We start from the raw sequence: 24,179 nt of genomic DNA on the forward strand, positions 1-24,179 counted from the left end.
TGGGACAGTGAGTTGTGTTGGGCTCTTCGACATCCTTCATCAACTTGGCCCAGATCGGTCCAAATTTGGATATAGCTGCCATATATACCGATCTCCCGATTTAAGGTCTTGAGGCCATAAAAGGCGCATTTAATGTCCGATGTCGCCGAAATTTAACAGTGAGTTGTATAGTCCAGATTTGGAATAAGCTGGTATATGGACCAATCTCCCGATTTAAGATCTTAGACCCATAAAAGGTGCATTTATCGTCCGACTTCGCCAAAATTTGGGGCAGTGAGTTGTGTTAGGCCCTTCAAATCTTCTTCTTCAATTTAGCTCAGATCGGTCTAGATTTGGATAAAGCTGCCATATAGACCGATCTCTCGATATAATGTTTTGGGCTCATAAAATGCGCATTTATTGTCAGATTTCACCGAAATTTGGGACAGTGAGTTGCGTTGCGAAATATCGATGAATAATAAATAAAGAAATAAGAAAACAAAGACTTCGAACTTGAACTAAATAAAAACAATTTTTATTTATATAAAAATTAAATGCCTTTTTAAGATATGATCTGTATTGAAATGCAAAATATTTATGCATAAATAAAGGAATAAGAAAATAAAGATCTCGAATATTAACTAAAAAATAACAAAATTATATTATTTTATTTCATTTATTTCATTTTACTTTATTTCATCTTATTTTAATTTATTTTGCCATATATTATTTTATTTCAGATTATTTTATTTTATTCCATATCATATATTTGTTTTCCTAATTATATTTTATATTATTTTATATCATTTCATTTCCTTTATATTAATATATCTTAGTTTACATTAATTTATTTTATTTCATATTATTTTATTTTCTATTTTTCTATTCGTTTTTGTTCAATTCAATTTCCACAACATATGGCAACACTGGCTTGCACTGCTAAAAGCATCCCAACCCAGCACACAGTTGCAGTCATCTGTATAAGTACTACAAAGTACTGCTATCATGTATGTATGGTTGTTTGTTGCTACGTGATTAGACGTAGGTGAGCGAGTCGTTTTTGGTAGGTTGACGGGTTAGCAGTAGAGTACAATAATAATAATAACAACAAAAACAACAACTTCAACAATAAAACACTACTTACATGAGGCACATGTATGTCGCCTGCTACGTCAAAGTTACAACTATATCCGAGGCGCCATTTTCAAACAAGCGCCCACCACAGACACGTATTCTGGAAAAAACGAGAAGAAAGAAAAAATTAACGGAAGAGGAAACAAACAAACAACACCATTAGTTTCCTGCAATAGTATAACATCGCCAGCAGTATAGCATCATAGTTGCAGCATTGTGTGTATGGGTAAAAGTATGAATGTGTGAGTATGTATTTCTGGCAAGGAATATTGTGCATATTCAAGGATTATATAGTAAAACTAAATGAATAAAATACGAGCTTCTTTAATTAAGAAACTATTTAGAACAAATATGACGATGTTGTTGATGATGTCGACGACTAGATGTAGATGTTTTGTAATGTTGTTGTTGATGTTGATGATGACAACCTGTGCGTGCAACCGTGTGAATAAGTGAGTGCGGAAGTGCCTTCTCCATACGATTATGGAGTACTCTAGTTCAAGTGTTTTTCTCTCAAACCTTCTAAAAGTTGTATGTTTGTGTTTTCAAGCGGCTTTTGTATAGCATAGGTAGTCCGCATCATATATTATACGTGTAGATGACTGCTTTCTTCAGTTTAATTGTCAAAATGCTTCTCGGGGAATTCTCTCATTCACTTTAATGGTACCCACGATAATTTATCATCATAAATTTTTTATAGAACTATTGTAATCATACCCCAAAGTCTAAGTAAGTCGACGTAGTATTCGTCATATTTGTAGTTCTTTTGTTGTTGTTGTTTATTTATTCAAGGATAATAATCATAACTGTACAAATAAAATGAAACTTTCCTACACAGCATTGACTATAAAAATAAAAACTGAGAGATATATAATTTTCCTAATGAGGTCTATTTGTACTTGGAAATATATATATATCTATGTAAACCATTTAAACCATTTGCTGTGGTTGAAGTTACATCTTAATTTTATGTAAATTTCTACAACTTCCAATAGAGAGAGTGAATCGATTGTCTTTATCCACTACTCCATAAAAATATATACATTTTCTTTCATTATCATTCAATGAATTGTCTAGTTTATACTTAGAAAACCAAAGGTTTGTGCAAGAATGAACTCGTTTTATATTCTAAAGCTGTTCCATAATTTTGGCAGATATCATTTTAGGTTAGGGTTTGTTAACCCTTTATAGAAATCGCCCCCACAAAACAACCTCATGGAGTTTGTGAACTAGAGTTGCTCCAAGAATCTAAATCTTAATGCCTTTAGATATTGCAGCTTGATCATAGTATTACTGGTAATACTCTTTATTTATTCTAGTAATGGATACAAGGTCAATTTGCTTGTTCATTTGTGTTCAGTCATTATAACTCTTCAAAAGGAATCTTTAGCAAATTCATTGCTTCGTTTTCGATTTAACTTAAGGGTAACAATAACTAAACAATATGAAATATGTGAAATCGTTATATTTGGAAAGATATTTCAATGGTTTGCATATTTTGCAAATCAGGATCATCAATAAAAAGCATACAGTTGCTTTGGGTGGCAGGCCAATAACAGTTTTAAGGTAGATAAAAGTATAAGAAGCAACAATAGAAATGAGATTAGAGAATTGCAATCCTTTGGTCACAAAGTAGGGTCATCATTTCAAGTCAAAGTGAAGCATCATTTCATTTCATCATTTATTGTTTTTACTGGCGTTTAGTTAATTGCTTGCTTATTTTAAAGACATATGCTTACAAGCTCCATCTGAGTTATAAACTATTTCATCTACACTCACATTAAGTAAGTTTTACTTGTAGAAAGTATATTTATTAGCATATAAGCAACTGTTTTCTTTAATGAAAACACAATTACGAATTTTTGCCTTTTTGAATTTCTTCATTTCTCATAATATGATGGAAGAAGTACTCTTAGCAATCTCTATAAACTTAATAGGAGAACCGTATACCAATTCAGATACAAGAGTTACTCACAACACTTCCAAACATAACCAAGCGGTTAAGTTCCTTCGAACGGAATTCTTTATAACTGGTGATTTTTTAAGAGCATTAAGAAAGTTTTTCAAAAGAAAAAAAAAACACATAAAATTCAGAAAATTGCATGAAATTTTTATTTGAGTCGATAGTACGGTCCATATAATTTAATGTTTGACCGTGACTGCACCTCAAATATTGGGTTGCCCAAAAAGTAATTGCGGATTTTTTAAAAGAAAGTAAATGCTTTTTTAAAAAGCTTAGAACGAACTATAATCAAATATACTTTTTTTACACTTTTTTTCTAAAGCAAGCTAAAAGTAACAGCTGATAACTGACAGAAGAAAGAATGCAATTACAGAGTCACAAGCTGTGAAAAAATTTGTCAACGCCGACTATATGAAAAATCCACAATTACTTTTTGGGCAACCTAATAGTTCGCTTAATCTAATTTTGACATACTCTTTTCAATATATCGGCCGGTATCTCACGAATAAGAGCTTCAATGTTGTCTTCCAATGCGTCAATTAAGGCGGGCTTGTCTGTATAGACATGAGCTTTAACATAGCTCCGCAAAAAATAGTCTAAAGGCGTTAAGTCGCACGATCTAAGCGGCCAATTGACCGGTCCCGAACGTAAAATAAAATGTTCACCAAACTCGCCTCTCAATAAGTCCATTGTTGCGTGTGCTGTGTGGCATGTGGCACCGTCTCGTTAAAACCACATGCCATGCAAGTCAAGCTCTTGTATTTTGGTGAAAAAAATATATGGATATCATCTCACGGTACCGCTCGCCATTCATAGTTATGTTACGATTCGCATCTTCTTTGAAGAAGTATGCTCCAATGATTCCACCTGCCCATAAACAGCACGAAGCTGTGACTTTTTCTGGATGCGTTGGTAGCTCTTGCAATGGTTCTGGCTGATCTTCACTCCATAATCGACAATTCTGCTTATTTACTTAGCCAAAAATAAGCTTTGTACATAAAATGGAGGAAGTGCGACATGAACTTTTTTAACAGAGCACGCATATTGATAATAAAATTCAATAATTTGCAAGCGTTGTTCGTTTGTAAGACGATTCATGGTTAAATTATAGACCAAACTGAAGATGTTTGGCAGTAAAACAAAACACGAAACGTGCGTGGGCTGTTTAAACCAGTGATGCCAAAAAGATAATAGCTAAAAAATCACCCTTTAGTTTATTATGTTCGGTAAGTTCTAGAAATGATTTTTTTTTATCAATGACCCATTTATATCAAATTAAAAATCGATCTTAAAGACCTTAAAAAATTTTTATATCTAATTCGGCAATTCGGAAAAGAGTTGACCACTGTTAAATAAATGATGTCGGAATATAGCCGCCAACAGATTTCTGTATGTTTTCGACCACAATTGGCCCATGTCATACCATATCTTGGAAAATTAGCAGAGTACCACAAGCATGTCACTCAAATCTTCCCTCCAAATATCACTTCTCGAGAATTTCACTTCCGCCACACCAATGAGAAGAATTTATGAAAATTTTGAAGTTTATAGTTTTTTTTTTGTTCCGAAAAAGCAGTGTCTAAATAGACACTAAAACGGAAGATGACTTAGAAAGTCATTGTGATCAAATCATAAAAGAATATATTCACATGATTAGGTCTTAGACTCATATTTCAAAGTATTAAAGACGGTGTACCTCTCATTTTACAGAAGACAAACCAAATGTGTGATCATATTTAATTTTTTTCTAGTTTTTAAAGTAAACTTTGAAAATTCAAAGATTGTTTATTTCAATAGGCCTTAATAATTTGCAAAAAACACTCCTTACGCAATATTCCAGTTAGCTTACAACACTTAAATAGATCATAAATCAACCGAATTTTCCCAAACTTTCGCCCAAAAAAGTAATTCTTTCTCCTTCATCTTCCCAAACAATAAACAATTAAATATACTAATGAGATTTATAATATACATATATAAATTACAGTCAGTTTGTATGAATGGCAATAATTACTTGGAACAATACACGGCAGTAAGATGAACAATGGAGGCACAAATAAACCAATCTACCAATTTATGAGTATGTCCTGGGAATACGAAACACCCACAAACGCAAGCTGGCAGGCAAGCAAGCAGACAGACAGACATGTGCAATTATTTTAGCGTCTATCATAATAAATTAATGATAACTCTTTGGAAGGGTAAGGCACAATGTACGACATGGAAAACTATAATTATTTATGACCTAATGAGAAGGCGAATTGAATGGCGCCAGGAAAAAGGAATTTACGAGTTTGACATAGTTCTGTGGACTATGTATGTATGTGTGTATACATTTAAACAATATAACAAAGGTTAAGTTTAGCGTAGGATATCAAATCTATTCAAACCTCCTTGGCTACATTTATTTAACTTAGTGACGTTGCAAAAGTGATTTTTCTTAATTTTAGGTGGGTTATACATAGTTGATTATGAACTGTTAAAGATTTTTTATTAGCATTACTTGGCATAATGGATCTAGAGAAAATGAGTCATGCATAATGATGACCTTCGAATATATTAATAGCTGTCAATGCCAAACAAAAGCTTAAAACAAAGAGGGGTCAAGTTAGGAAAATATTTATGGTTATCTATTAAAGCTCTTTTTATTCCATTTTATAACACAACTCTAGGTCCACTTCCCATAAACTTAATTAGAGCTTATTAAAGCAATAAACAGATTTGTTTTCAAATATCCCATCTTTTATTCCCTACAGTTCTTTTTAATAAAATACACTGACATTCAAATAATATTTTTAAATTTATTAACTAAAAGTTGCCGCATTCTAATTGAATTACACTCAAAACTGACCTCCTCTTATATTGTTTGGCATTATTGTTTTTTTCTGTTTAAATTAAAAAAAAAAAACTAATTAATTGTTAAAAACGCAAATAAACAGAAACATGTTGTGACTTGTATTTAGTTTCATTATTGTAGTAAGCAATGACCTCATCTATATTTGGACATTTAAATTGATAACAACGTTTGCAGCCAACTGTAGATCAGTACAATGTGATGAATCGCAATAGCTAGCAATAGTCATATTCAGGGGAAAGCTAAATTTTTTAATACAATTTTGTTCAATTAATTTAAACTAGAAGATGAGCTTGGGATTGTGTAAAATATTAAAATGTATATTTATTTGATGCGACAAATGATTATTCTTTATATTCAGTAGGATGGCATAACTACACAGCTTTAACAGCTCTTACTTTCAATTACATAGTGCTAAAACAAAACAAGTAAAAGTGAACTAAGTTCGGTTGGGCCGAAAATTATAGACCCTCTACCACGTATCGCATTTGTCAAGTTCTATGCCCGCTACATCTATATATGAAAAACAAGTTCTTTGGCCGGTTTCTATTTATAAGCAGAAACTAAACAGAGATAATGGGAGGTCATAACAAGAAATCCTCATGGACTTTGTTTGTGCTTGGATAAGAATTGCGCCCTCTAGAAACAGAGGAATAAATTAGGGAGATCGTTTTATATGGGAGCTACATCAGGTCATGCCAAAAGTAAATTTGCAAAACCTCAGTTAAATCGGGTAAGAGTAGCGGTTTCCAGAGTCTTAAGAGGTATATTCGGGAGATCAGTTTATGTGGGAGCTTTTTCAGGTTTTGGACTGATTCGAACCACACTTGGTACAATTGTTAAAAAAGGTAATAGTGCAAAATTTCAGCCAAATCGGATAAGAATTGCGCCCTCTAGAGGCTCAAGAAGTAAGCGAGATCAGTTTACCGATTTGAGCCATTTACATGCCATGTTAAAAATTCTCCCCAAAGAGGTGTCGCACTGCGGCACGCCGTTTGGACTCTTAAACTTGAATCGGACTGCACTCATTGATATGTGAGAAGTTTGCCCCAGTTCCTTAGTGGAATGTTCATGGACAAATTTCCATCTATGCAAAATTTCAAGCGGCTACCTTTACTCACTCGAAAGTTAGCGTGCTTTCGACAGACATTGCTAAATCGGCTTAGAATGTCAAGGCGATCAAGAATATATATATACTTTGTTAGGTATCAGATCAATATTTCGATGTGTTACAAACGGAATGACGATATAAGTATACCCCAATCCTATGGTGAAGGCATAAAAAGATAGGAACAGTTATATCCTAGCACTGGTGAAAAAAAACAAAGTTACTTTGCCAAAACTTTTGGCAGACTCTTTAATTCCATTTGGTATTACTACAATACCAGTCATGCAGCAGCTTATTAGACATACATATACACTCGTATATATATAATATATTTCTAAATTTAAGAATCACATTCATCCATGGCCATATATACCATCCATAGCCTAATTACAAGGGGTTAAACAGTTCAAAATAGTTAAGCTAGCTCTAGAGATTATGAATCAATGCTGTAGTAAATCGCTATCTGCAATGGCGGATGGGAACATTTGTAAAGTATACGACTGTTTATAAATAGTCTGGTTGCTTCAAGGGGACAAACTAAAACGTGTAATTCATAATACGTAGACTCATTTTGTGAAAATCCCCACATTCTCCGAATTCGAATTAAAATTAATAAGCTTTGCAAAAAAAAAAAAACTACGCATACAGATCCGCTTTTTCATCTTCCTATCATGGGCAGCATCCGGGGTCTTTTGAACTAAGTGCTATAGAATTCAAACATTATTTTTAATAAAACAAATACATTTACTGTCTAATTTAAGAATACAGAAAACTGATAACCCCTAATCTAGTTTGAAACCATTATTTGCATTTTCAAATTAAAAAAATATATGTATATTCATAGCCAAGAACTGAATTTAAAAAATATATTGTGATGTGCAGTTAGATAACCGATGATCTCATCCATATTGTACACGAGCATTTAATAAACAAATTAATTATTTCAATTGATAATAATGCATGAATTTAGTGCATTCAAATTTATAAATTGCAACGTAGAAGCAAATGATTGCAAATTTGATATGATGATCGCTAATATAAGTGCGCAATTATTAATTGTACTTAGTCATATCGAATAAACAATGCATCTTGTGTAAGCCTAAGAAGTCAAAGAGGGATATTGGTTTATGTAAGGGCTTCTACAAAAAGTGATGCCAAAAATCGAGAAATTAATTCATTCAGGGACTATGTATGATGCAGATTAATACATATGTAAATCGTAAAGTTTTCTTAGAAGTCAAAGAAGGTTGATGAACTAACAGGCCGGTGAAATGAACCAATCACATCAATGCTAGTGACTAGTGACATTCAAGCTGAAAATTTGACACATGAAGAAATGTTGCAGGTTTGGATATAGTCCCCATATAAACTGATCCATCAATATGACTTTTTGAGCTTCTAGAGGACGCAATTCTTATCCGATTTGGCTGCAATTTTTCACAATGAGTTTTTAATCAACATAAGTGCCAAGCTTGGTCTGAATCGGTATATAACTCCCATATAAACCGATCTCCCGCTTGCACTTTTTGAGTCCCTAGAGGGCACAATTCCTATATGATTTTATTGAAATGTTGAAAAATCAAGTCAACTATAATCTCTCATGGGAAGAATCCCCCTGCGATCCAAGCTAGCGAACAAGCTCCATGTCAGGTTGAAGCAAAACTAAAAGGGCTACTCTTTCCACGTTCAGCTATGTGAACCGGCTCAACGGAAGAGAAAGGAACGAGTCAATCATTTGAACTTAAACACGTTCAATTACTCATTTTTAGTTTTGGTATTTGTTTTAATTCATTAGGAGGTAAAATTACAAGTGATAAGGAGAATACTATAAAAACAACATCGCATTAATAATACCAAACGTTACGTATCGTTTAAATTTCATGCGTATTTTTGGTAATATATCTAATACCACAAGGTACGTATCGTGTAAATTTCATACATATGGTACTGTTTTGATACCAAACGTAATTGTTTTAATCCTTTACATTGTTGCTTCACAATCAACACCGCATGGTAATGAAATAAGCGCGATTGGTATCAGTTGTTCTATCTTGGGGGTAAAATTACAAGTGCTAACGAGAATGGTATAAAAACAATCGCGCATTGTATATTAGTTTGGTAATAAATCTAATACCAAACGGTATATTTAAATTAAGTAACGGTTTAAATATCATCCATATGGTATTGTTTTGATACCACATGGTATTGGTTTGATGTCAAACAATAGTTTTTTGATACCATACTTTGTTGCTTTGCTATAATTACCATGTGGCATTGAAATAAGCACGTTTGGTATTAATTTTTCTATCTTGGAGGTAAAATTACAAGTGATAATGGGAATGGCATAGAAACACTTGTTTAGTAATAAATCTAATACCAAACGGTACTTATCGCTTATATATTACCATATGGTATTGTTTTGATAACATAAGGTATTGTTTTGATACCAAACAATATTGTTTTGTTACCATACGTTGTTGCTTCATTATAAATACAGGATGATATTGAAGTAAGCTCGTTTGGTATCAATTTTCTATCAGTGCAGTTACTAAATATCTATGCCATTGGATTAGAATTGCACCCATAATGTACTCAAAAGGTTAAATTAATTTTACCGACTTTCAACGATTCTTTGACTTACATTAAAAGATGTTTGCCTTAAATATAAAGGCGCAAGAAATCTATATAACTCTCATTTAAGACAAGACTTACTTAAAATCGTGTATAAAACCTTTCACCAAGAAAATTTTTTCTTAACAAATTGTTAATTGTTCCTATTTCTACAAGTTTTTTTTCTAGTAAAACTTTTGCAATAAGTTAAACATGAGTGCAAAATGTTAAAAATTAAAATCTCCATAAGCTAAATAAAAACAATTCTGCTTATTTTTTTGTTTGCCATTTTTATTTTTGTTATAACCTATTTAAGTATTCTATCAAAAGTTAATGACTAAATTTATTGGATTACATTTTAATTTCCTATATTGTTCTTACACCAATCAGAGGGGACTTAGTAAACCCTGCTGCCTCACATTTTATTTAAATTGAGGCATAACAACAACAATTACAAACAACCATGTATCTGCCAACAAAGTCTACACCCTAGATTCGAATATGATAAGGGAAATTTAACAATATCATCTTCATCATCGTCGTCATCATTTCTCATAAATTGTTGAATGTGGGTAATTATTTTTTATTAATTAATAATTTCATATGTGGTCCTGCTGGGTCTCTTAAAGGTGTACTCTTGAACAATATAAACAAGGGATTATTTTTGGAGGTTTAGAAGCACCACACATATACTGGTACATATATAAGAAAAAAGGCTAGATAGGCATATACAATTACAAAATCACATCTGCAAACTGTATAAGTATCTTTTATGTGTGTGTGCGTGTGTTTGTGGGTAAGTGGTACTTGGACAATGTGTTTTACCTTTATTTTGATTCAAGTTGAAGGAACAACAACGACCACGACATAGATTTCCATGTAGCTTAGGTTTATTTTTTTTTGTTTTTGCAAATGTTCTCTCATCTCACTGAGAGCTGCTGAGAGATGGTTAGAAGGACCTTTATATCTCTCCCATAGTTGCTGATGCCACATGTTCTTGTTGTTGTATTAGATGCGCACTGAGCAAAGTATAAAGAGGTGAAGAGATGGACATTGCTGTTGACGCTGCAGCAGCATTTTGACAGATGTGTTATGAATTAAAATGTAGAAAGGAAGCAACAACAACCACAGAAACAAACTTAACGAAACTTGCCAAAGATACAGGAAAAGAAAAACAGACAAGTTGAAACAAGGTAGAAGGGTATATCATGGAACAAAAACAGAGGCCACCAAATGTCAGAAGAAGAAAAACTGTTATCACCAAAATGGGCAAAAAGCACATAATGAATATGGCAAAAATGTATAAAAGCAAAAAAAAAAAACAAATGGAATCTGATGACAACAACATAGATGAAGCGAAATGTAAGATAACAGGTGAGAATTTTTATGTAAAGGCATTGAAAATGTTTATGTTACAGTGGGATGTTGGATTATCGTAACGAAACCAGTGATATTTGACTCCAGAATTAAGGAACTTTGTTAGTCTGATTTGTATATACAAAATAAGATTAGATTAAAAAAAAGTGAACAGGTTTTAAAAGTTGTGTTTTTCAAAAACGTCATTCTTCGATTGAGTTTGGTTTCTAAATTTTTCCATTGCGCAATAAATGCTCTTAGCTTCAACTATATTCTGTACTCCATTAAATTTGTTTTGCCTTCAATAACAAGACGCAAAATCTATTACACTGCTATTAAAGATAAAAATTTCTTAATATAGAGTAAACAATCTTTATCTAAAGGAATGTATTCCTTAAAAGATTGGAAACTTTGGCAATTTAAAATAAGGTAAACAAAGTTAAGACCAAGTTTTTCGGAGAAATAAGTTTGCTGAACACTGCCTACTGATCTTAAATTAATAATTTTCAACATATGAAGGGAAACCAGATGAATTTCTATTTATTTGATATTAACTAATAATTACAAATTATTAACTAATGAATAAGGAAAAAGCAATAGCAACCATAGCCTTTAGCTCAATATGTGTATCAACTACATCTACAATAGTATTTTTTAGACTATTCTATAATATAAAGCTTCGTTTTATTATAGAAGTGGTGCATATTAGAAAAACTGATTGTTGTGTTGTTAAATAGTTGTGAATGGACTATGAATGTTAGATTTCTTTGTATAATCTTCTTTTAGAAATTTGATAATAAGAAGTATTTCAGAAGGTGAAAGTGATTTCAAGAGGGTAATCGGATTCTTCGGTCTGAAATTGCGATGTCTTAGGTGTCGAAATTATGGGCAATCTCTAAAAAAGTGATCTAGGCTAAGGTTCAGGTTATTTTTCAAATCGCCGTTGTAAATTCTGTTTGTGGATATTTTCAGAAGATTTCCATGTGTAATTTTCGTATGCCCGAGTCTTAACCGTATTGTCTTATTCAGAAGATGTTCGTGTGTAAGTTTCGTATGCCCGAGTCTTAACCGTATTGTCTTATTCAGAAGATGTTCGTGTGTAAGTTTCGTATGCCCGAGACTTAACCGTGTTGTCTGAACGATGTCCTTTCTATTCATTATTTATGTATCCTATTCTATTACTATTCATGTTTTTATACCATTGGGAAGACCATTCAAAACCACTGTACGCTGTTTTGTAGTAATCGCTTTTATAGCAATATATCTATGAAGTTAAGATTAGAGTAGGCGATCAGCGCCCTAGTACTTGCATTTCTAGCTACTTTATCCGGATATTAGTAACCTTTGATACCAGCGTGACCAGGTAGAAAAACAAGAGTTATTCTCTGTTTATCTCGAATAAGAGCATTTCTCATAAGGAAGGGCTAGAAATTATAGTTGCTTATATTACGAATGGATTTAAGGGCAGACAGAGAATCTGAGCAAATTCCATATTTGCCTCTATTCGATTTCATCGATGTCATTAACATGCTTCATATAAAGCAATAATCTCAGATGTGTGAACAGAGGTGTAATTTGGCTAAATAGCCGAGGTCAACCCCCTATCCTATGTCGTAATACTGAACGAGGTGTTATGTTAATTTTTAGACCATCGCACAGTGGGCCAAATGGCAAAAAAATTGGAAATAAGTCTACAACTTTTTATCTGTTGATTTTAGCCATACAAAATGTTCTAGACATTTGTAGAGGAGGACATAGGCTTTCAGAAAAGTGCTGTTGTTGGTCCATATCTTTAATACAGGGTGAGCTACAGGGTGTGAAAGTTGACCACTTTTGACTTCTCCAAGCTTCTGGGGGCCATAACTTTTGATCTACTCAACCGATTTACATGATTTAGGACTCTAGAGAAAGAGCTTGACAAGATCTAAAAAACTTATGCATAAAGTACCATGCCATCGTGTACTGTTAAGGAGTTATGAATTGTTTAATTTTAAAATATGAAAATTTGGCCTTGGTTTTTTTCAGTGTTTTTTTAATAACTCCGTCAATTTTAAAGCTATAAACTTCATACTTCACACAAATTATGCCAGCATATGTGTGCATAAAATACAAAAGGAATCACGTGAATATCTTTGGCGGTTTAAAAATGGCATCGTTTTCAATATGAAAAATATTTTTTTTGTCAAAAAATTGCAAAATTTTTCAAAAAAGATACTCCCATTTCCTTTAAGTTTTCGCAAACTTTGGCCGTCAAAGCATTATCATTTCTTTCCATTTTCACAAAGTCGAGGTATTAAGAAAAGTTTTAAGTGCTAATTTGGCTAATTTCGATATCAAACAACACCGTTATCTTAAGACCAAAATGGCCAATTTTTTTACTAAACTTCAAAAGTTTCTCACTGGAAAAAAAGTTCCACGGGGATTTTTTCGCTTTTTTTGAACTTAAATGAAAGCTTAAAATGTTCCCAACATTTTAAGGTATGTCTCGCCATATCCTAGCCATAAATGAGATCGTAGCGATCAAAATACTGAAAAAAGTCAATTTTCAAGTAGTGCTATATTCATTGCTAAAAAACAAGTATTACGTCACATTTTATTGCAAAGATGTTAAATAAACTTTTATTTGGTAACACTTCTTCTACAAAACACAAAAAGAATCATGGAAATATCTCTATTCTATTCCATTTTATGGAACCGGCAATAAAAAAGTCAATTTTTCAAAAAAGTCGAATTTCCCAAATTTTGTTTTTGTTGTCCTAATTGCACATGACACACTATAGCCATATTTACGCAACATACCTTATCGTAAAGGAAATTTTCATACCTTTCCAACGATGTATAAAACATTTCTCAACTCGGATTCTATCTACTCTAAAATTCATTTACACTTCATTAAACTCTATATAAAAATGTCTATTTGTGAAATGGAACCTTATATGGGGCCTACACTAAAACATTGATAGATTTGCCCAGGGTTTACAATACAAATGTGTTAGAATAAAAAAAGGTCTCCTGCCAAAGTTTAAAAAAATTGGAATAAAAATATGTGTTTTAGAGCGAAAACACTTCGCATCGGCGTGCGTTTGTATAGTACCTACATCTATTTTTAATGTAAGCTGATGATTTTTGAATAAAAAGTAACCTAGAAATATACCTGCATATATATATATATTTGTGTTAAGATTTGATGCAGACAAATGTTACCTGTTTCGCTATGTCGAATTCCCAGGAAATCCACCGTATCAATGAATGTGAAAAAACCTACCCATAAAAAATTCATTGTCATTTTTTTTAACCAAATTCGAGTCCAGGTAAATAATTATAGAAGAGTAAGTAAAAAGAGGCACTTTGGACCCCTTTTTACGATTGCGTCTGATACCTGAAATGGGTCATTAATTGTGAATATATTGCATAAATATTTGAACAAAATCCAAATTTTCTTCATTATATTTTGTAGAGGCGTAAAGGACATTTATAAGTTATGGAAGTCATACTGAAGTATTCCACTCTTTCGAAAATTGTATGGGACATCAAAAATGATTCCAAATCATACACGGAGTCATTTAAGGAACTTGTTTACACTTTGGACCACATATATGGAATAAGGCTAAATAAAGACGCTTTAGACAAACTTGAAAAATTCTACAAATCATTTGAGAGAAGGTTGCCAGAATGTTCATTCGCAAAAATCAAGTTTTTCAAAATGTATGAGAAGTGGCTGAAATCGGATCTACTTATTGAAATTAAACCGCTGATTCCCGGCCGGCCTAGCAAAGCATACGACGAAGTTACGGAGAAAACCAAAAAGAAAAAACAAGAGGAACTATTGGCGGCACATCCGCCAAATTTAATAAAAGATACGTTCAAAACAGCATTGTTAAAAACACAACCAAAAAATGTTGGACGAATTGTCGATGTTTTACCATTAGCATCTCCGAAAAGGGTAAAGAGAATGGTAGAAAGTATTCCAACTCCAAAATCGACTACAGAATTCACGGAGGAAGATGCACTGGCCCTGATTTTGAACCTAGGCCTCTCAAGAAACAAATACTCAACAATGAGGAAGGCTCTTCGTGAAAAAGGATGGGGTTGTTTACCCTCAAAACATAAATTGTACAACACCAGGACGAAAATGGTGCCATCAAATATATACGTGGACGAATTAAAAGCAAGAGTGAAACTTGCTGATCTTGTTGAAAATACAGCTGTTAGAATTATTTCTAATTTTACTGAAGAACAGTTGAACACATGTAATAATTCCGAAGTGGTTTTGATCAGCAAATGGGGTTGTGATGGATCATCTGGATTTTCCGAATATAAGCAACAAACAGAAATAGATACCAACTTCGCATCAATTTTCATGGCATCATTAGTACCATTGAGAATGAGATTGTACAAGGACCAATCTTCATCATCGAAAGAAAATGCATTTCAAGATATATGGATAAATAGAACACCTGGGTCAAAATATTTATGTCGCCCAATTCGGTTTGAGTATACAAAGGAAGACCGGAACACAACACGATCTTTGGTGAACGAAATAAAGGAAGAAATTGCTGCATTACCCATGATTGTTATAAACCAATTGGGAAGAAATATAAAAGTTTCGTTTCAACTACAACTCACTATGATCGATGGAAAGGTGGCAAACGCATTAACTGGCGTTATGTCCAATTGGAGATGCAATATTTGTGGCAAGAAGAATGGGCAATTCGAGGACAAGTCTGATGAAAATTTAGTAAACGAAAATGCGCTCAATTTCGGTATTTCGCCCCTGCACTGTAGAATTCGATTCATGGAGTATTGTTTGCATTTATCGTATGACCTTAAATATCGGACTAGCCCTGGAAACCGCGATGTCTCTGCTAGAAACAACCAAGATCTTCACAAAATGAGGCAGGAAGAGAAGAATCGAATCCAGTTGGAGTTTAAACAAAAGGGACTTATAATAGATAAACCTCTTTACGGATACGGAAGCACAAATGATGGCAACTCGGCAAGGCGGTTTTTTGAGGACCCCGTATCGACATCTAAAATAACCGGTCTTGATGAACACTTGCTAAGACGATTCAAAGTGATTTTGGCTGTAATCAATAGCAAAAAGATGATAAATTCAACCAAATTTGAAGCTTATAGTAATGACACAAAAAACATTTTATCTGATTTATATTCGTGGAAAGCTTTAACACCGACAGTACATAAAGTCTTACATCATGGCAAGGAAATTGTGGAATACAACATACTTCCGTTAGGAGAACTTACAGAAGAAGCTCAGGAATCCCGTAATAGAGATGTTAAACAGTTCCGGCTTTTCAATACCCGAAAGAGCACCAAATTTAACCAAAATTATGATTTACTTCAATATTTATTGTTATCGTCTGATCCGGTACTATACAGCATCAGAACTAAATGGCTACCAAAAATATGTGACGATATAGATAAGGACGATCCCGATGCCATTCAAATTAAAGAGCTTTTAAATTTTGATACCTTAGATTATTTGGTAGAGAATAAAATCAAATAATACAAAACTAAAATGCTTTTTTATTTTGGGAGTAGCTAATATACATATAAACGCACGCCGATGCGAAGTGTTTTCGCTCTAAAACACATATTTTTATTCCAATTTTTTTAAACTTTGGCAGGAGACCTTTTTTTATTCTAACACATTTGTATTGTAAACCCTGGGCAAATCTATCAATGTTTTAGTGTAGGCCCCATATAAGGTTCCATTTCACAAATAGACATTTTTATATAGAGTTTAATGAAGTGTAAATGAATTTTAGAGTAGATAGAATCCGAGTTGAGAAATGTTTTATACATCGTTGGAAAGGTATGAAAATTTCCTTTACGATAAGGTATGTTGCGTAAATATGGCTATAGTGTGTCATGTGCAATTAGGACAACAAAAACAAAATTTGGGAAATTCGACTTTTTTGAAAAATTGACTTTTTTATTGCCGGTTCCATAAAATGGAATAGAATAGAGATATTTCCATGATTCTTTTTGTGTTTTGTAGAAGAAGTGTTACCAAATAAAAGTTTATTTAACATCTTTGCAATAAAATGTGACGTAATACTTGTTTTTTAGCAATGAATATAGCACTACTTGAAAATTGACTTTTTTCAGTATTTTGATCGCTACGATCTCATTTATGGCTAGGATATGGCGAGACATACCTTAAAATGTTGGGAACATTTTAAGCTTTCATTTAAGTTCAAAAAAAGCGAAAAAATCCCCGTGGAACTTTTTTTCCAGTGAGAAACTTTTGAAGTTTAGTAAAAAAATTGGCCATTTTGGTCTTAAGATAACGGTGTTGTTTGATATCGAAATTAGCCAAATTAGCACTTAAAACTTTTCTTAATACCTCGACTTTGTGAAAATGGAAAGAAATGATAATGCTTTGACGGCCAAAGTTTGCGAAAACTTAAAGGAAATGGGAGTATCTTTTTTGAAAAATTTTGCAATTTTTTGACAAAAAAAATATTTTTCATATTGAAAACGATGCCATTTTTAAACCGCCAAAGATATTCACGTGATTCCTTTTGTATTTTATGCACACATATGCTGGCATAATTTGTGTGAAGTATGAAGTTTATAGCTTTAAAATTGACGGAGTTATTAAAAAAACACTGAAAAAAACCAAGGCCAAATTTTCATATTTTAAAATTAAACAATTCATAACTCCTTAACAGTACACGATGGCATGGTACTTTATGCATAAGTTTTTTAGATCTTGTCAAGCTCTTTCTCTAGAGTCCTAAATCATGTAAATCGGTTGAGTAGATCAAAAGTTATGGCCCCCAGAAGCTTGGAGAAGTCAAAAGTGGTCAACTTTCACACCCTGTAGCTCACCCTGTATTAAAGATATGGACCAACAACAGCACTTTTCTGAAAGCCTATGTCCTCCTCTACAAATGTCTAGAACATTTTGTATGGCTAAAATCAACAGATAAAAAGTTGTAGACTTATTTCCAATTTTTTTGCCATTTGGCCCACTGTGCATCGGTGTAGATAAACTTTGAACCACTGTATCTATCCTTGAATTCCTCAAATAAAAGGTCAATTGTGTCGGGATCTGTGTCCGATTTGTCGTAAGCTCACAAAGAAGTGACAATTTGCTAAGCATTCAACGGCCAGGTTTGATAGCCTTAGTTTGGAAGCCATCGTAGCGCAGAGGTTAGCATGTTCGCCTATGACGATGAACGGCTGAGTTCGAACCCTGGCGAGACCATCAGAAAAAAATTTTCAGCGGTGTTTTCCCCTCCAAATTTTGCATTTGCATATCAGTAGCCAAAGTCGTCGGTAGTCGCAAATCGGAATTTCGTGTCAGACATCTGTATATAGCCGATGGGATCTTTGGTGTATTTTTTGATTCTCTACATTTCTTCACTTATTGATGAATAGGTGAATTCCTGCTAAATTCCCACCACCGGTGTTTGCAAATCGGAATTTCGTGTCAGACACCTGTATATAGCCGATGGGATCTTTGTTGTCTTTTTTGATTCTCTACATTCCTTCACTATTTGCTGGATAAGTGAATTCCTTTTTAATTTCCACCAGATTCCCACCACCTCTGGTATACATAAGCAACATTTCGTTAATATCAGGTGAAAAATGCACAAACCTGAATCTATAGCAGCTATATCGAAATATACGAACTTTCAGCTTCATCTGGTAATAGGAGTCTTATATGTGTTGAAGATCACAAATCGGGAGATCGATATATATAGCAGGTATATTCAAATATGATTCGATCTGCATCATATTCGGGGAGAATGTGTTTTAACATAGCTCACTCTAGTTAACTTCAAAAAAAATCGGGAAATAAATACGATAGTTATCGGTGAAAGACCGTCAATCGGGAGATCGGTCTATATGAGGGCCATATCTAAAAATTTTGCGATCTAAACCATGCTCGATACTGATTTCGAAAAGCTGAAGACAGCTTACGGTGTTATTTTTCAGCGAAATGGAACAATAAATGCTGCGTTTATGAGCCAAAAATGGTCCATTCTAAACTATACTTGACACGGACTTCGAAAGGCTGAGCACAGCTCACAGTGTTATATTTTAGCGAAATTAGGCAATCAATGCGGCTTTTTTGAGCCTAAACCCGGAACTCAGAAGATCGGTCTATATGGGGGCTATATTAAGATATACACCGATTTGTATCATATTCAGTACGGATATCGGTGATCTTAGTTACCAACATGGCTAGTGACGGACATGGCTAGATGGTCTTAGATTTTGACGAAGCCCAAGAATATATTTATATATATACTTTATAGGGGCGGAAATGATAACAAAATTAATATACTTCCATCCATCGGTGGTGGGTCTTAATAATTTTTAGGCTAATTTCACTTTTGTATACCTCTACTATAGGATGGGGGTATACTAATCTAGTCATTCTGTTTGTAACACCCCGAAATATTGATCTGGGGTCCTATAAAGTTTATATATTCTTGGTCGTCTTTAAATTCAGAGTCGATCTAGCTATGTCCGTCCGTGGAAATCACGATAGCGGTCAAGTGGGTGAAGCTAACTACTTGAAATTTTGCATACAAGCTTCTTATTATTGTAGGTCGTTGGAAATTGCAAATGGGCCACATCGGTTCAGATTTGGATATAGGCCCATATAAGCCGTTCCATTAATACAACTACTTTAGCCCCTAGAGAGCTCAATTCTTGCCCGACTTGTATGAAGTTTTGCACAATGCCCTCCAACATTCGTACTCGTACCAAGTATCGTCAGAATCGGCCCATAACCCGATAAAGCTGCCACATAAATCGATCTCCCGAATGTACTTCCTGAGTCCCTAGAGTGCGTAATTCATACCCAATTTGGCTAAAATTTTGCAGAATTACTTCTACTATGACGTCTAACATTCACGCTAAATATGGCCAACTTCGACCCATAACTTGACACAGCTACCATGTAACCTATTTCTCGATTTGACTTTTTTAGCAACTACCGAAAGCAATTCTTATCTTTTTATTGCATATCTGCCAATTAAGATAAATCGTGCTAAACGTTTTAAAATCTATGGTGGCTGATACTATTGCGAAATCGGGATTAAATCTCTCTCTAGTATCCATATTGAATGTAGAACCTACTCAATGTAAATCATTCATGAAACAATGCGATATAACAACACAATGTGGACTAATAATAATCTTGTGGGACGAGCGCTCGAAATCGAAAGTAGATTTAAGTAAAGTCCAGGGCAGGGTCCAAAAAATGTCGCATTTGTATGTTCAATATGCGACATGAATATTAAAAACTTTGTACAAACGATCACATAAGAGTATAAGTGACCGTTTTATTGCAGCCGTGTATGAATAAGGTGCAGAAAAGCTGTATAATATTTAGCAATGAAAAGAGAAATTCTGCGAAACCCATATACCACGGTGGGCCATCAGGTTTTACATGAAAAAGATTTATATCATATGTCATTTTGCAATGAATTCAAATCGGGAGATCGGTCTAGAGGTAAAGAAAGTTGTTGTCCTAACTTTAACGGTTAGTTTAACAAACACATTCATTATGCCCATGTGTTCTTTTCTCAATCAAAGATCTTCTAAAATTCAATTGTTTGCACTTATTTAGTGACTGTCCATATCGTTTCTGTTCTCAAACTAATGTTCATAGCATTATGTTTTGTTGATTAGTTCCACAATTTCCAAAACTGATTGTCATGACTTTTGATAATTACCAAAATTAATAATTTAAATGTCACGGTTTAATGACTACAACGTTGTATCACAAATTTTGAAATTAAAATTTTAATTGATGTAGCGTGTGTTTCTGTTGCTCTTTTCAATTTCGCGCACATATGGTTCATAACAAGTAAAAATGAATTGTGTATACCCTGGATTTGATGAGTGAAGTTCTTTTTAGGTAGAAACTAAATAATGAAAATGAATGGTCAAGCAATAAATCCCAAGGATTTTTACATATATTTGTATTAGAATTGCCTCCTTTAGATACTCAAGACCTCAAATAGAGATAAAGGTTTATATAGGAGCTACATTAGGTTATGGATCGATTCGGTCCATAGCAGAAGTCATTGTGCAAGCCAAATCGGATAAGAATTACGACTTCTAGGGGCTTAAGAAGTCAAATATGGATATCGTTTTAAATGGGAGCTATATCTTTATCCCATGTCGGGATAACTATGGGCACCGCACGGGCCGGAACTTTAAGCGGTGTTGATTTCAGTGGGGTTCATTGTCATCACGAGAAGTATAGTTGGGAGCTAACGGGCGCGTCCACAGATTGCAGATAGTAGAATGCTCAATACGGAGTATTGACAATCGCAGACAATCAACGGTATTGAGTGGAGAGTCCGCGTAAGAGGCCGAGCGGCACAGGCTTTTGTTAAAATACTGAGTGCCTATGATGGTCGACACGAAGAGGCGTGTTACTAAAGCCTTTAATTTAACAATGGCCATCACCATTAGCCATTGATAATATTCACTAGAAAGCCTCCAAGGGAGTGCTAGGATCGGTTAACAAATTAACTCGTTACTGAACAATTATTCAAAATCGGACACATATATATATTGGAGTTACAGATAAACCGATTTCTATGAAATGCATCAGCAATTCATATGAATGAAGAATAACATGCGAATCTTTCATGGAAATATATTATTATATATGCAATATTAATACAATTTAAACTAGCATAATGGAGTTATAACTAAATACAATAGAACCGATTTTTATCAAATTCTAACAGACTTTGTGTCTTGCCGAAACAAATGTTTGTGCGAAATTTGGAGATGATCAGATTAAAATTGCGACTTGAAAGGCGGACATAGCTAAATCGGTTATTAATCGGTATTTCACTCAAAAGTTCAGCTAGCTAAGTTGAAAGTGGGCTTTGGTTAACTGACCAGGGTCGTGGGTTAGATCCCCACAAAAATCTAAATTGCTATCACAATTGCTAGTACGGAAGTGATTCGTAGAACACGAATATGATCCGGGAGTAATTGCAGGACTTCTAACTCTTGAGAAATGCGACCTCTTTTGTCATATCAAAGAAATGGTTTTAACTGAAAATATTTTTTTTGTAGAAGAAAACATGAGTTTCCTATGTTTTTTATACCTTCCACCATAGGATACGGGTATACTGATTTCGTAATTCCGTTTCAGATGTCCGTCAGTCTTTCTGTCGAAAGCACTCTAACTTTTAAAGGAATAAAGCTAGCTGCTTGAAATTTTGCATGTTTTGATGTAGCTGCCATAAAAACCGTTATGGAATCTTGACTTCTTTAGCCACTAGAGGTGAAATTCTAATCCGATTTGGCTGAAATTTTGTATGTGGTATTTTGTTTCGACTTCCAACAACTGTCCCATGTATGGTCTACATCGGTTCATAACCTGATATAACTACCATATAAATCGATCTTGAATATTGAGCTTCTAGACTGTGTCAAGTATGTTCAAATTCAAATTCATAACCTGGTATAGCAGCCATATTAACCTATTTTTAGATTTGACTTCTTGAGCTTCTTGAGCTTCTAGAAGGCGCTATAACCTCCAGATTAGGATGAAATTTTGCACGTAAAGTTTTGCTATGACTTTCAACAGCAGTATTAAGTACGGTCTACATAGGCCTATAACCTGGTATAGCTCCCATATAAAAGTTTGCACAGACTTCTTTTTTGTGCTAGAGACGTAGCCTATTGAAATTGGAAGAAATCGGTTCAGATTTAGATATAGTTCCATACATTTGTTCGTCTGATTTGAACTAAAATTGTAATTATGTTGCTAATGGTCCTACTATCCTCATGACATTTGGCACGCAGGTAGAACTGGCGAACTATCGATATACGCAACATTCGATATTTTCGATATTTCTAATAATAAATATCGATACTATCGTTAATTTCCAATCAACTATATTTAAAACGAAAATGATAAGTAAAAATCAGGAGAAGCAATTATAATGGTAGACTGATTAAAACCAAATTTATCATCAAGAGACAAATCATTGTACAAAACAATTTTAGCCCAATCGGATGAAAATTGCGAGCTCTATAGGCTTAAGAAGTAAACTCGTGGGAATAAATAACAATCATACGGTTGGAAATTTTATGACTGGGATAAATTCAGGATTAGATCGCAAAATTTTTGTACAATTAACAAATAGTGGAACTTTTCCGATAATATCGGTAGGAAAAATTTCCATCGGTACTCAACCAAAAACCAAAATAGAGCCATTGATATTTTGCCAGCTCTACACAAAGGATTCTCTTATGACTCTACATATTTCAGATATGGATAAAGGACATGCTAACATCTACGCAACGGCGGTATTCTTCATTACTGTCTTATGACTGTTGAAATTTTTAGCGAATTATGTCAAAAGAGGTTTAAATTAATATTAGGCCCCCATATAAATAAAGGGTGATTTTTTTGAGGTTAGGATTTTCATGCATTAGTATTTGACAGATCACGTGGGATTTCAGACATGGTGTCAAAGAGAAAGATGCTCAGTATGCTTTGACATTTCATCATGAATAGACTTACTAACGAGCAACGCTTGCAAATCATTGAATTTTATTACCAAAATCAGTGTTCGGTTCGAAATGTGTTCATTCACCGTTCAGCGATGAGGCTCATTTCTGGTTGAATGGCTACGTAAATAAGCAAAATTGCCGCATTTGGAGTGAAGAGCAACCAGAAGCCGTTCAAGAACTGCCCATGCATCCCGAAAAATGCACTGTTTGGTGTGGTTTGTACGCTGGTGGAATCATTGGACCGTATTTTTTCAAAGATGCTGTTGGACGCAACGTTACGGTGAATGAACACATTTCGAACCGAACACTGATTTTGGTAATAAAATTCAATGATTTGCAAGCGTTGCTCGTTAGTAAGTCTATTCATGATGAAATGTCAAAGCATACTGAGCATCTTTCTCTTTGACACCATGTCTGAAATCCCACGTGATCTGTTAAATACTAATGCATGAAAATCCTAACCTCAAAAAAATCACCCTTTATATTCATCGTTCTATATGCACTTACGGCCTCATTCACGAAACTTAATGTAGATTTTAAATAGGTTTAATTGACATATTTCCTTTATAGAATTGTCAAATAAACCTATTTTAGGCTTCATAAAGTATTGTGAATATGGTTATTATAGTCTAGCTTATAAT

The 24,179-nt window shown here is 33.8% G+C and overlaps 1 protein-coding gene and 1 long non-coding RNA gene across 41 annotated transcripts in view; one reads left to right on the forward strand and one right to left on the reverse strand.

Annotated features, from left to right (window-relative positions):
- Positions 1–24,179, forward strand: part of LOC106082769 (uncharacterized) — a 241,901-nt gene that overhangs the window by 194,381 nt on the left and 23,341 nt on the right. The window lies entirely within an intron of this gene.
- Positions 1–24,179, reverse strand: part of LOC106082698 (sodium channel protein para) — a 240,220-nt gene that overhangs the window by 184,334 nt on the left and 31,707 nt on the right. For all 40 annotated transcript variants that reach the window (XM_059367549.1, XM_059367548.1, XM_059367574.1 and 37 more), the window contains one exon: positions 1,124–1,213. The gene's annotated coding sequence lies outside the window, so the exon portion shown is untranslated. The remainder of the gene's footprint in view (positions 1–1,123; positions 1,214–24,179) is intronic.

The sequence above is a fragment of the Stomoxys calcitrans genome, chromosome 4, assembly GCF_963082655.1.
Source record: "Stomoxys calcitrans chromosome 4, idStoCalc2.1, whole genome shotgun sequence".
Taxonomy (NCBI): Eukaryota; Metazoa; Arthropoda; class Insecta; order Diptera; family Muscidae; genus Stomoxys; species Stomoxys calcitrans.